Genomic DNA, 15,395 nt, shown 5'->3' on the forward strand with positions numbered 1-15,395 from the left:
AAATGTCTGAAAATGAAAATACTGACATAATATTTGCTCTTTTGGATGAAAGAAAATACATTTAGATGTTACGAAAAGCAAGGGAATGGGGTCAGGTATATCATTGAGGATGGGTAGCTAGTTTTGCATAAAAATCGTCTATGAGAGGGCATTAAACGCAATGAACAGAAACATTTATGAACATGTGCAAAAAGGTTGATAAAGTCACTTACGTTCCATCTCTCGGATTTGTGAAACTGCCTCAGTTTGTGATCTTTCTGGAGGCAAATCTCACAGACAATAGAGTGTTTATGATTCTGGAAGCGCCATCTGAAGACGCTCTTTGTAGGCACGTGACTTTGGTAGCAATTTACATGTTAATCTGCCATATTGGCAGTATCCAAAATTTGACCTCGAGCAAATGCGCGAAGATGAATGTTTGGTGGAATTTAGATTCGCCAAAAATGACATATACGGCCTAGTCAACACACTGCAAATCCCTGGGGTTATACGGTGTTACAATGGCTGGAAGGTGGATGCAGTTGAGGCTCTATGCATCTGTCTGAAAAGACTAGCATATCCGTGCAGATATTGCGATATGATCCCGAGATTTGGCAGGCCCATCCCGCAGCTGTGCACAATGTTTAACACTGTTGTGAACACTATTTACAACAACTTTGCACATCTTCTCAGGGACATCGATCAACCTTACCTATCCCCAGCAATTCTTAAATTGTATGCAGATGCCATCCATGCAAAGGGGGCAGCCCTGGAAAATTGCTGGGGTTTTATAGACGGCACTGTCAGGCCAATATGTTGACCAACTAGGAATCAAAGGGTCGTTTACAATGGGCACAAAAGAGTCCACGCATTGAAGTTTCAATCAGTTGTGGCTCCAAATGGCCTTATTGCGAATCTTTTTGGGCCCGTTGAAGGACGCAGGCATGACAGTGGTATGCTTCTATCCTGCCTACCCAAACAGGGTTCACCTGCAATGTCCTATCATAAGGAGGAGACCTTTAACAGAAGACGAACAAGCCTTTAATACCTCAATGAGTAGGGTTCGTGTTGCTGTTGAATGGGTTTTTGGGGACATTGCAAACTATTTTAAGTTTATAGATTTTAAGAAAAACCTTAAAATTGGAATGAGTGCTGTTGGGAAAATCTATGTAGTTTGTGCCCTTTCAAGAAATGCCCTGACATGTTTACATGGCTCCACAACATCAACATATCATGCAAAAAACATACTTCAACAAACCCAATTACAATCAACACAACAAAAATTAATTAGGTATAAACTTCCATATAATGAAAGAACATTATTTAGGTTAATAAGACCTAATAAGCACATAGAAGGGGTAAACTAAGTTTAAGCAGAATGTTAATTACCATAAAAATTTACAAAATTCCAAGGATTGGCTCAGGCCTATAATTTTCCAACAAGAAAACACACTTCATAGAATATCTCGAGAAGGGTTTAAAAGCTGAAATTAAGCAACAGAAACATAAATTGAAGGGGGCTTAAGCCCCAAACACTCCTATAATTACTGGTACTTCCTGTCTTGTTTATTTTAATCATTTTTACCCAAAGTAGCCTCCCATCAAGGGGCTGGTTTACCAGGGAGCCTATTATACAAAAAAGTAAGTAAGTAAGGCCATCCACGTGTGTAATAAGGTTTCTTACAGGAATCCTTTAGTAGCACTTCAAGTTGCATAAGTTTGCTTACAGCTGGTAGATACCCCCTGTAATCTCGGAGTAATACCTTATGGTCTTTGGGTCCACCTAGTTGTTTTGGAAGTCAAATTTTATTGCAATATATTTGATTAGCTTTCTGATGTTGTATTTAGTATGCTTTAACTTTATCAGTATTAACGTATATAATCCTTGTTGTTGAGACATGAACAGTGAGCCATTGTTTCACTTATATATTATGTGGTTATATTTCTAGTTATTCTTCACCGTGCAAGGCTAGGGTTAGCCATAGGGAATTCGTCCTTGCGCTTAGGATATTATTATCATTGTTTGTTTGTTTCTTTTTTTAAGGCTATCGGTCTCTGACCGTCACAGTGTAACATGTGATGGCTATCCAGCTAATTTTGATTCAATGAGGTATTTTGAGTGTGAGTTTGGAACCAATTTGAGTGATATTAAAGGTTCTTTTTCACACAAGGCCTATAACCATCCTTCGTTTTTCATCCCTGAGGCTTGCCACATGTTGAAACTTGCCCGTAATGCTCTAGCAGATCTCAAGGTATTTTGTCATGATGCAAAGCAGGAGATAAAATGAAAATTGGTAATAAACTCTCAAAAGGCCATATGGAGTTTGAGGGACATAAAATGAATGTTAAGGTTGCAGCTCAAACCCTCAGTAGTTTGGTGGTGATGCTACGGAGTATCTTAAGAATAGTGGACATCCTGATTTTGTTAATGCAGAGGGAACCATTAGATTCATACGTGTAATTAACCAAGTCTTCGATTTATTGAATCTGAGAAATCCATTTGGCAATGGATTCAAAAAGCACTTTTTCTGCATGATGCTGCAAAGTGGAAAAAATAAGAAATAATTCCATCAACTATCTGATAGCACACACAGACAAATCAGGCATGCCACTTTTAAAACACAGGAGACACATAAACAAGCGTAAGAGACTTGGCATCCCTACTATTGAGCAAGCTATTTAATCATTTGAAATATATTCTAACATATAAACTCTCTCAAGACCAGTTGGAACTGTTATTTGCTTGTATTCGAGGGAGAAATTTAGCAATAATCCAAATGTGCAGCAATTAAAATCAAGTTTACAAAAATTATTTTAAGAAATTCCATAATTGGCTCAAAACATAGGAACCGCCTAACATTTCAAGAGCAGTTTGCTGGGTCGATTTTTTCACTCAAATAGACTAAAAGGATAGCTCCACTCATGGCAGAAAACCCAATTTCTCAAGAAGATGACAAATATATACAAGACCTTACTGCAAGCCTCAAAGCATATGAATTGACCACACAGAAAAAGGCTGTTTTAGGATATATAGCTGGATATATAGTAAGGGAGCTATGTAGAAAAGTTCAGTGTCCAACTTTCAATAAAGCACTTTATTTGAACCCCGAAGAAATGCCAGCAGTAACAGATCACTACTATTCAGATTGGGCCAGTCCTGTGTCACTTCATCTTATCAATTCCAAAAATCGCGGAAGTCTAGTTTTTCCACATCAACAGGTTGTCAAATCGTAAACATGTGTGAAAAGGTTTTTAGGGTTGCAGTCATGGGGGTTAATTCAAAAGAAAAACAAATTGCATCAAAAAAATTTTAGAACTTTTGGTTCACCTTATTAACCAAGAACTTGCAAGAGCTTCCCAGCTTCTCAAGAAGATCATTGAACAATATGTCACCTTCGTCTTGTAACTTATGAAAAGCAATATACAAAAGATGTTATACACAAAGACAAGATTGGTGTACGCCAGCAGTCAACAAATATGGTTTTGTTCAAAAGTACCTAATTATCAAAGTCTGTGGCACCCGATGATACCCTGCTTTTGTGCAGTTAATACAGAGTCGAGGATACTCTAGGGGACAGGAAGCTCGATATGCTTTCTCTTTGAAATTTTATTTTATAATTTACTTTTTATCATTTTAAGACGAATCTTTGTGGTTCATGTATCACTTGTATCTAACTATTGACGTAAGCATTCCTTGAACTTATAACTCTCAATAGGCTGGCCCGTAAAAATGGGGCTTAAAAGTGCGAAATTCTTAAATAAATCAACAAGAAAACAAAAATTAATAAAACATGTCTAATTAATACAGTTTCCAGTACCAAATCGTTGCCTAAACCAAGAAAAACAACATTTTACAAACCTTTTTTGGCTTTCATGCAGTGGATCGATTCCTGGTAGAAAATCGAGACATACCTCCTTTGATTTATTGGGTAATTTTTTCACCAATTTCGGCAAATAATACAACAAAAACGGTTATCTCCAATAAAGCCATGTTTCCTCCATGCAACTGCATCATAACTTTCGCTACAATGGTTTTCCTTAGAGAGAGGCATAACTTGACACATCGGGGAAAAGAGAACACAGTAAGTGAGAGAGATGTGATGTTAGGTTCTCAAGCCTTAATTTTTGCACCAATTTATCTGTAAAACTCAGAGTAGATAAGGTAGGGGTAGTACTATGCAATATGGGAACAAAATTTTATTAGATGTAATAGTTTTAAAATTATTGGTAATTTATTTCAATATATCAAATTTTCGATATTTTTCTGAACCATTTCTGAAATATTTTTGGAATCCAAGCTAGTCTGGAATAATCTTTACATTTTTGAAAAACAAAAAAGAAATTGCACACTTCCAAGTGTTGATATGATATCTTTATTGATATGATATTGCTGAAAATTTCATCGAGATATCTTTTAAAATGCCATCTACAGTGGTGTCACAAAAGTGCCAATGCACGCAAATTTGGAAGTTAAGAAAAATCAATTTAAAAATAAACATAATACAAAACATGACCAAATATCTATTGAAGTCTTTTTAGCCATCAACCTCATAGGTAACTCCTTCTTCTGTTGCAGTTATGTCTTCCTTCCATTTCTTTGCTTTCCTTTTTGATTGCCTAATTTTTTTTAAGTAACCATTGCACTCGCAGCACTCTCAGGCTTGCGCTTTCTATCAATTTTCAAGAAGAAGGTCATTGTATTACTTCCTGGCTCTATTCTAAGATGAAACAGGACATTTCCTATAGCATTCAGTCCTTTATTTAACACTACTACTGACCCTGCATTGGCAGAATGCAAGTGGTCTCTCCCAGAGAAGACACTCTTGGGGCATCTTGACCAAATTAAATGACTAATAGCTTCGCATATAGCCAACCTAGACAGTCTTTGAGCATTTCTTCCGAAGAAAGTCTTTTGTGATGATGAGCTCTTGGACAACAGCATCTGCAATTTCCTTTTTGTGAGTGTGGTGGATATCATTTTCCTGGTCTTGGTAAAATTTGCACCAAGTATCTGGCCCTTTGGGGCAATACTGATGTTGGGGATGCTCGCCTGTTGAAGCCGAGTGGTAAAGGCCGCCCTTACTTTGACATGCATCTTCTTCAAATTGTCCTTGTTTCGGAGTATGGCAAGCCTACGATAAATTTGAAGCTTGTCAATAAGCGCCCCAGTCAGTCTGCCAGCTCCACCATTTGTTTTTCCATCGCTTAGCTTTTGTTTCCCCTTTGCAGATTTTAATTTGCGTAGAGAAGTTCCCATTCTCTTTTGAACATGGCCTATACATTCAATTTTTGTAATGTTTTTGTCTCCATATGGTCTTAGCAATTTTACTTGGGAAAATGCCTTAGAGTCCCCATCACCAATGTATCCAGTATATTGCAGGTGCCTGGATTCAGCTGATCGCAGAAAAATCCTTTTCACTCCTTCTGGCTCCATAGCTAGTGCAGGCCCTGCAAAATTGATAGGGCAAACATGGTTTGCCGCCCATCTTTCTTTTTCTGCAGAAATAGGTTTTTTGGCCCACCTTGAACAACTGGCTTTGTTGAGGGTCTCATAATCAAGGCATTTGCCTGTAGCTGCAGATATGCAAGTTACAGCTTCCTTGCAATGAAGAGTACCCTCTTTTTCTTCATGTCCTGTCAAAAATTGCTTTGCACTCAATGGCCTCAGTTGGTTCTAAGCCTTTTTCTGAGTGTTCTTCCACTGCAGTCTTGTTCATACTTTCATTGGCTTCATGCATCTTTCACTTTCTGCAAATTGTTTATATGCTTCACCAGTCATAGCATTGAAGCATATTCAAAACTTTTCCAATCCTCCTTTGCCAGCCCCAACCCTAGCACTGATCTGCTATTGACCTCCAAAGTTCTGGGGCCTTTAGAATGGGGCGAGGAATACATTTCACATCCCATTGCACAAGAGTCACATTCGAAGGCAAAGAAGGATGCTAGGCCCATTTTCTTGGCACTGACCTCGGTGATGGAGATTTTTCCAAATTTGCATTTTCAACAGACAACAGATTCAAGAAGGGCTTCCAAAAATGACAGATGAAAGATTCTGAATCCGCTCAGAACCGCCGAATTTGTTGTGGTAGCACCAGCATCACCCAGTTTTTTCTCACTGGCAGAAGTCTCTTTACTTGCTGGGAACTGAAATCAAATGAAATCGAATGAGATCATTAATATGGCAAATTCAGGAATGTGCTCTTATTATATCAGTATAAAACTAAGTAATTTCTTGTTTGTTATTGATTTGTCCTATAAGCTGATTGTATTCACAGATCTAGGCCTAAGCCCGGCCAAGAGAAACACGACCCTGCTTATCAAACCCTGTACACAAGGAGATCATGTGAAAACATGCTTTAATATATATAAAAAATTTTCTTAAATTTATTTTCTGAAACGTGCTTTTGAAGCCTACAACGATGACTGAAAACATGGAACCTAACCATGTCAAGCAGGAATGACCTACCTCTACTTTATCTAATTGCTGTGTCGTTATCTTGGCTTCAAGGGACATTTGACTTTCAGATGGTGTAGAAACAGTCTTCCTTTTGTAAAAAGTCTTTTTTCTTCTTCTCTGGCTTGAAAACATGAAAAGACAGAAAAATAATTAGCGATGATGAGGAAACAAGCTCTAGCCGCAACAGGTGCGATGATTCTGTCTGTCCTTGCTCTTCCGTTCCGAGAAACGAAGTCGATGCCGAGCCAAAAGCATTGACCCATTCAAAAGTAGATACATAAATCAATGACAAATGTATCCAGCGTGTGCCAGGACCAAGAGCTAAAAGGAAGCATGTGCTGTGTGCTGTATGCCCACCATACTGAAGCGTTTCTGCTACAGGGGTAGAGTGCCACCAATTTGTCTTCCCGAGGGCACAGAGGCAAGAACTCGCACAATTCAAGAGCATCTACTCGCACAATTCAAGAGCATTTACAAAGTGAAGCACATGAAGAATGCCTGGAACCCAAGCGCTTGAAGAAACTTTCATCTGTCGAGAAATCTCAAACTTTGCCCTTGGTTAAGATGTTGAGTTCGCAGCGCCAGAAATTGGCCAACAAGATCTAATAATCAATGTGTACAATGATGCAAAATGTTTGATATCATCAGCATTTTCTTGGCCTTCAAGAGTGAAGAAATTCATTCCTGTATTGCTGCATCTCTTTGCTTTGATGCGTCCATGGATAAGAGGCTGAAGGATCATCAATACATGCTACTTAATGTAATTGATGAAAATGGGAAACCAGATCTCAAGTTTATTGGCACTGGACACGTGACTGAGCCTGGTGCCTCTGGGCATCTCGCAGCATTGAAATTGGGAGCGGACGATACTGTTGGCTTCAATGAAGTAATGAAAGTGATAACTCATCTATCAACTGACTGGGAAAATAAGAATGTTGGAGAGCAATGTGGTCTCTGGAAGCTCCTGGATAACAACCAAAGGAAATTAGACATCGACATCCCCATCCTAAAGTCTGTTTGTGCAGTGCATTCAAATGCAAATGCATACAGAGACTTATGTAAGAGTGTCCCAGAAATTGATCACTTGGTTAACCCAATCACTACCGTAAAGTTTACGCGCTAAATGACCTTCGATCCCAGGCTACGAATTTGTTTACAATCGCTTCTATCCCAAAGCAAAATGGCAGGAATCAGAAAAGAAAGCGCACCAAAGTTGTTCTCAAATAACTTTTTACGATGGCTTCGAACAAAAAAATATTTAATATAAAAGTTACTCTACATACATTGAAAAGACGGCTTATCTAATTTAAAACAATGTAAAAAATAATGTGTCTGTTGTATTTTAAACTTTACCAACCTAAATGTTTGGCATTGTCATTGAATGGTATTCTCCAAAGCATTCTGGACACAAATGGATCCTTTCGTTATTTTTTGCCAATGCTGTACATGCTCCACAAATGTATCTAGGTTCAAGGCGAATTCCCTTTTTATGACAGTTTCTACAACAACTTTTTTTTCCTTCAAAAATTTAGGCCAATGCCTAGTGGCTGCCACCTCTCCACCAAGGCTGGCTGACCCACGCTTCCTTTTTCTCGAAATCTTCTGGGCAATAAGCTGCTTTGTTAGAGCCATTCTAAATTTTAACTGTGTTTTTCCTTTATCTTTCCCAGACTTGTTTTTTGTTTGTGATTTGGCCATACTTTAAAGAGGATAAATGAATTTGCCACACTTAAATCAAACAGGAACCAGAAGATATATGTCCACCAACGGTTGCAGCGACGATAGGTCATATACTGTGCCCTTATCTGGTCATTGCCATCTACAGCATTCATAAATTTGTTGTAGTTCGAAACTTGAATTGGACACATAACTGGAACTCTTGTTCCATTCCTCTGCTTTCGAGAAACAGATGAAATTTTGGCAGAGGGGTTGACATTGGCGGAGAGAATCTTCACTGGCTTTCAAGACTTTTTATGTCGCCATGCCACAGCTGATAAAGCCGATCCCCCATTCTGAAACTGGATGTAAGATCCAGCTTCCTTGCATATTTTCTTTCCTTTTATTTCTTGTGGAAGTCCTTTGGCATTTGACTTGATTGTGCCACACAAATAAACTCCTTTTTCGAAACGTTCCTCCACACCCCCAACCGTGGTGTCCCTTTTTTCAATATTTTCGGTCAGCTGCTTCACCACTTTATGACCAAGATTTTTCTCTGACTCTTTGCCTGTGGGTTTCCTATGTAAACAAAAAATTTGTTACAGAACCCATTCAGTGAGTCTGCCCTCATCCACACTTGATGCCGTATTTTGTTGGTTTGGCAGGCAAATACTGCTTCGAGCTGGAACGCACTCTAAACTTTATCATGGCCTCATCAATAGCAAATCATTTATGAGGGTTATATGCTTTCAAGCAATTTTTGCGAACAGCATCAAGTACAGGTCTCACTAAAAAGAGTTTATCAAAGTCTGGCGAACTTTTGGGAGGCATTGTTGTCCTATCAGCAACATGAAAATATTTGTTAATTTTTTGGAATCTATTCCTCGACATCAGATTTGAAATAGAAGAATTTCCAAATACTGAATCTTTGCTCCAATATTGCGCAAATGACAGAAAGTTCAAATAAACTCTGATTCCCAGATAAAGTTTGACTTCTTCTTGGATACCATTGGAGGATGGTGTTTGTGGAGAGCATGTTTGTTCATCTCAATGCTAATGTGGGCGTACAGTTCCTTCGGAAAGAGAAGTTCGAAAAAGTCAATTTCACTTGCATCTTCACCCAGGGATTTTGTTGGACCAACTGGCAAGTATGGCAGCGAACACAAAAGTCAACTTATTGTTTTAAAACAATGCTTCAACATGTGCCTAACTGACTATAAAGTTTGAATTGGCCAATCAAAAACGGTTTTCGTAAAAATACCATTGTTTTTCAAGGACAACTGTAGTCGCTATTGTAATACTACTGAAGAAAATGCGTGATGACTGCAGGCGCTATTGTTTGCAAATTGTTAGCAGGGGATGACGACTATAGTCGCTATGGGAGTGAATGAGTTAAGAAATTAGCAGCAATTTCTACCTATTTTCACGTTTCAGCAAAACGAACCTGTGAGCTGGAAAAAGTTGCAAAAGTGGAAGGGCTAACAGTGCGTTGTTGTCAAGGTCATGGATGCTATGCTCTGGGCTACAGAAGTGTTCTGCAACACCAGATTTGTCTACTTTTTTGTTGATAATGTCTTGTCTGTGTTTGTTAAATCTGTCTTACAGTCGTCTGCTTGTTTGTCCGATGTATTGACAGTTCTTGTGTCCGTTAGTTAAACAGTGTTTGCACTGTATGCGGCGACGAAATATTAGCCTTTACTGATTTACGTGTTTTTATTGTTGTTTATTCTCGGCGTATTGCGGTGTTTCATATTTGCTACAATAATAGAATTGACTCTAACTAACTTCATTGAAGTGAAACAATAATAGAATTGCACTGATTCTTCTAACCTCTGTGTTATCCAACCTTCAATAGGTAGTTCTTGTTTGCTTCTCTCGAAAGCTTCTGAGAGGAGTAGTTGCAATCCAGAGATATTTGATGGGCATAACGCGATCTTTTGACATGACTACCAGTAAGAACCGCCTCTGCTCTTCCAGGAGAGTTGACAAAATTTCTACCCATCCATTTCCTTCCAACTAAACCCCAATTGCATTCAAAAATGCCATTTCTATGTGAAGTCCACCCAACATCATTACAATCTTCTCAATAAATATCTGGATACATCCATTGTACTTGCTTACCTAGCGCATATATAGGCTGATCAGCAGTTATGATTGGACACTGATTAGGATTGACTTTCAACAGAATCTTGTTTGACAATGTCCATGGTATGCCGAACCATGGCAGTAGAATTATCGCTGTCATCCAGTAATGGGAGGAGTGTTGATAATGTCTTCACTGGCCTGATAACTGACTTGCTAGAATGATAACCGGACCAAGAGATACGATTTTGTATGTACTGTGACATGTTGTCTTCATGTAATGAATTCAGCTTATAAAGCCAAAGGTTTGCTTCACTTTTTGCATCAAAACGAGTACTTCCACACATGTTTACACACTGAAGAGGATATTCGGGTGCAAAGGACTCAGGGGGCTGTAATTGTATAATTATCTGGTAGTTGCAGCTTTGTGTCAGAATCTTCTACGTCAGGTTGTACTTCAAGTTCTGTGTCATCTACGAAAACTTCTGGGTGCTGAAAAATCGAGATGCTCATGCCATGAAATGACTTTTTTGAAGTGGCAGATGATGGATTATGGTCTATTTTATCTATTGCTGAAGTTGTGAATATATCTGTTTTAAGACAGGGGGGACAAACACACTCATTTTCTTGATATTGTCTACAAAGCTGCTTCATGATCGATAGTTCCATGTCTTTAACCCTATCATATGAAACAGACAAGCCCTGTCTTGCAAATAAGCTCACTAAAGTCTTTTTTGCATGTTTTGGAATGAATCAGCAATCCAGTGTATAAAGGAAAGGGGTTCTCCTGATCTTGCGAATGATGAGAAAACTCTGTTACAGCATTAATGCGTCTTTTCTCTTTCACCATGTTGAAACAGATTAACTGAGATATTCTCAATGCAATTGGACTAGTTGCGGACGTTCTGTGCGTGATGTTTGTTCCATCGAATAACATACATACAAACATCAAAATTGATCTTGGTACAAAAGCCTCTTGAGATTTAGAAGATAAAAGTTCTTTGTCTTGCTGCCACGGACTTCCAAAAACCTTATTTCGTAATATGTTTGCTGCTGTCTTTAAGCTAATACCATTGTCTTCATAGCTCCGCAGACACGACTGGTAAATAGCACCACCAGCCTCTTCATTAAATGTTAAAAGTACTTCACGACCTTTTCTGTGTTCTCCTAGTCCGGGAATGTTGGATAAAATCTTTTGTTTCAACCTTGAGCTATAGACTTGGCCGACACATTTTTCACTTGCTCCGTTCTCCCTCAATGTTTGAGAAAAAAAAACCCTTGATATCACTTAGTTTAAAAACGGGAATGTTGTTGGATCCAACATAACTTCCTTGGATGTTATCAAGAACTTCACCAAGGGCAATAGCTTCTGTGATAGACTGTTCTGAATCTTCTGTTGCACCCAAACTTTCGAGATGTCCAATTCGATTGTACAGCCCAGAAAGACATGCTTTATGGTACACAGCTTCTTCTGCAACTAGGTCACCTTCACTTAACTTTGCAAGGAGTTTTTTGTCACAAAGTTTAACTGCTGCATCGCAAACCTGTTCATCTAGACCTAGCGTTTGGGCTTTTGTTAAATTGTTTGGTGTATCTTCTTTGTACGAAAAGAAACAAGTTAGACGAAAGTTTTCAGCGCTGTATCTTGCTCTGATACTAGGAGAAGAGGAACAGTCAGGCTGAGGTACATCTATATGCTTTCTTTTCGTAAGGGCACGCTGGAAATGCAGGTTGTCATACTTGTTTCTACAAATTTTGTGATATTTCGCTTCATTTGTTGCAAGAATGTCAACTAGTTGATGGCAGTTGTAGATGCTAATCCTTTTTGCAACTGGCAGTGGTAGCTCACCAATTTCAAGAAACTTTAGCAGCTGCTCAGCAATGGTACTATAACCTGACAATTTATCAATCTGGTTGCTTTTTTGCGCTGGACAAATAAGCTGATCATCTCCTTTTTCTTGGCAAATAAAAAATTTACTCCAGACGGACTGTGTTACTCTCAGAAAGTCACTTGTAGCGTCAAGCAAAGAAAACTTTTTCTTTGACATTGGACAACATACAATTACCTACCTGAAAGTTCCTTCGAGTGAAAACAATGAATTGGAAGCCCGAGATTTATTTTGATTCAAAAGTTATCTAGGGCTACGTAAAAAATCTGTCAACAGCTTAAATTAACTCTATAACAGCTATTTAGCCCTCCACTGTCAAAGCATGATATTTCAAAACCCGCGTGTTAATCTAAGACTAGTGACGTAATTGCCCTGATTGTACAGCTTCATGCTACGAAAAACCCAGATCATTATAGAATAAAGTTTTAATGTAGTATTTACAGAAACTGCCCATTGTCCCATTTAAGGAAGTATAAAGAAGGGAGCCAAATTACCTTCATTTCAATATAGCATCTGGGAACTGAATTCTAATTTCATGCATTTTTGATAGTTTTTGCTACATTTCTCGTAGTTTCAAAAATTTCCAGAAACCTATATTTTCCTATTTACTTGATAATTTGGTCACAAGATGAAGGTAACATCCATATTTGAGGGCTGGGTTCCAGTATCCCATTCTAAAAATAGCATCAAGGGGTAAGATCTTCAGTTATGCCTTCAGTTAAGACTATTCGGTTTGTTAAAAAGTTAGAAAGCTTTATTTCATTTGCATATGAAAAATTTTAATCCTTTATAGAGGAAAGGTCATAGAGGCCTGGGCTTCAGTACCCCATTCTAAAAATAGCAATTGGGTGCATTTTTTGGCTTTGGTCTGTTCGGCATCTTTTTCAGCGTGTGAAACTACCCCAGTGTACCTATCCTCATGCTGGTATCACAATTTGCACAATTCAAGTCAAATACTGTGCTAAGAGCAGAGACTATTTCACAGGCTTAATAAAGAATTGAAATCTATTGAGAGAGGTAGAAATGTTATGTCTCGATGGAGCAACATCACAGCTCAATTCAGCGAGTCACTAAGGAAATTAGAAGATGACAAGAAAGTAGGATTACTGGGAAAAGCAAGAATTGGAGCAGTCAAGAGAATTTTTCATTTGAGTTTGAAAAAGAAATACTCAGGCAATTATTCAGAAAAATATGTTTCTTACTATTGTCACTTCATCTTCACTACTTAGTTTATGTTTCAATTTAGTTGAAGATTGCTTGTCAAAGAAGGCTGTTGGACAAGGGGCATCTTTCTTTGCTCTTTTAATCTTTTAACCAGTTTCTGTAAATTCTGTTTGTATTTTTAGCTGGACAGAAAATTCCAAAGCAGATTAAAAAGCAAATAAAAAGAGCAAACGGCCGTAACTACCACCGTGAAGAGGTACAACGACTGTGATTTCAAATCTTGAGACAGCAGGCTGCCAAATACTTTGACATTCACTGATGTAAAGGATCCTGAATGTCAACTTTATGATGACATCAATGAGAATGTTGAGGTTAAGATTTGCATAATATTTTCTAAAATACTACATCTCTCTACTACTTCTTTAGTTAACTGCAAGGACAGAAATCGATTAAACATTCCACTACAATTCCTGGGCAATCAGATCATTAATGTTTAAACTCCAGTGTCAGATGTTGTTGCTTTGCATTATCGTTATATGACGACAAATATAGATTCGCATTTGAAGGAAGGTATGAGAATGGTGATTCGTAGGAATTTTTACCAACTATTTTAATGCTATTCACGCTTCAAGTAAAGCTTTAAAGAGCACAGGCACTTAGATAAGTGTATAACAAGATCAGAACCTTACAATTGTGCAGAATGTTTTAACCGTTTTGATTCGCTTATAAGCCGCCAGCCTGGATGATAAGCCGCAGAAAATTGGGTTCATAAAAAAATGTAAGCCACCCTTGATTGTAAGCCGCACCATCAAAACCATGCGGAAAAAACTGATAAAAATGTTATTGTGTACCAAAAATTGACATTAGAAGTTCAACCAACGACAGTATCGTCCTATATGGATCATTAATAGCATTCAAAAGTATTTCGGACGTGCCAAGAGATGATGATAAGCTAATAAATACGGTAGTTGTTGACTAGTTATATCTCTTTAGCTTAAGTCCTATACTGTATTTCAATTAAGGTATTTGTTTCTCGCACTTTGTTTTTTAGGGAGCCTGCCAGTCTTTTCTACCATCCAGTCAAAAGAAAAAGATTGTTACTCTTACGTTCTTAAGGGATCGAGCAGCTTATGAAAGTCAGTTGGTAGAAAAGGACTTCAATACGTTAACTGCTGCATTGACAGAAAAGTTATGTCTTGTAAAGAAGGCTATACAGAATATAGAAGCCGAATTTCAAGATAGCCGCAGGAAAACGTCGTTTGGGATTGGGTCATCATCTTTGCTACGGAAGAAAGTGATACGAATGGAAAAAAGAATAGAGCATTGTTGTCATTAATTCAATCCGAATCCGAAGATTGATTCCGAAGAAATAAACTCTTGTTTTCGCGATTCAATTGACAATGATTTCTTTTCACGATTGATTGAAGTGAAGTGACATGATTGATTGTAATGTAGTGATTGATTGATTTGTTGGAATAGTAGATATTCCACCCAAAAAGAAAACTGTTTCATCTTTCAATATTGCATATATAAACTGTAAGAATATATAGATAGCCCCCCTGTCTGTCAGAATCCACGGCGATAATAAACATATCTACCTAATGATTTTGGTTAAATAGGCAATGTTTTACCATGTACTTGTATATCATTTGTTATTTATAGCCAATATATTCTGTAGTTTCTAGCCCTGAGGTTTTAGCCTGTCTCTGCATCCTTTTTTAATTATAAACCTGATTCCATTTAGTACCAAAAAAAAATTTAAAAACGAAAATGACTGATGAGGATTGATGCCACTGTCCTTCGGTTACTTGGTAGGGTACATCATAGTCAATAGAAAAAGAATGGTCTGGAATGTCTGCACAGATCAAAGGATTCTGAGCCGCATGTTGATCAATTAAGAGTTTGTTCGCCCCAGACTCTTTGGGTGCACCAAAACTTTTGTGGACTTAGATTCTTTGTTGTTGTGCCTTGAAAACATGATGATCAAGTAATGCGGGGAGCAAACTGTTCAATTTTTGGCTGTAGTTCAAGCAGAAGGAAATCAAGTATCGGGATTTTTAAACTTCCGAAGGCAAAAGACGAAGAGGCAAAAATTACAAGAGAAAAATGGATTGCAATTATTGAACGAAATAGAGAGCAAGATCCCTCGTTCAAAGAGCAGAAAGCGC

At 38.0% G+C, this 15,395-nt stretch overlaps 2 pseudogenes; one reads left to right on the top strand and one right to left on the bottom strand.

The window, feature by feature from the left end:
- Positions 1-400: 400 nt before the first annotated feature.
- Positions 401-1,024, top strand: LOC148957372 (uncharacterized; annotated as a pseudogene).
- An 8,771-nt stretch (positions 1,025-9,795) lies between these two features.
- Positions 9,796-12,222, bottom strand: LOC148957373 (uncharacterized; annotated as a pseudogene).
- Between the last annotated feature and the right edge of the window lie 3,173 nt (positions 12,223-15,395).

The sequence above is a fragment of the Rhopilema esculentum genome, unplaced genomic scaffold, assembly GCF_057945365.1.
Source record: "Rhopilema esculentum isolate cy_ngs unplaced genomic scaffold, ASM5794536v1 HiC_scaffold_31, whole genome shotgun sequence".
NCBI classification, from domain to species: Eukaryota; Metazoa; Cnidaria; class Scyphozoa; order Rhizostomeae; family Rhizostomatidae; genus Rhopilema; species Rhopilema esculentum.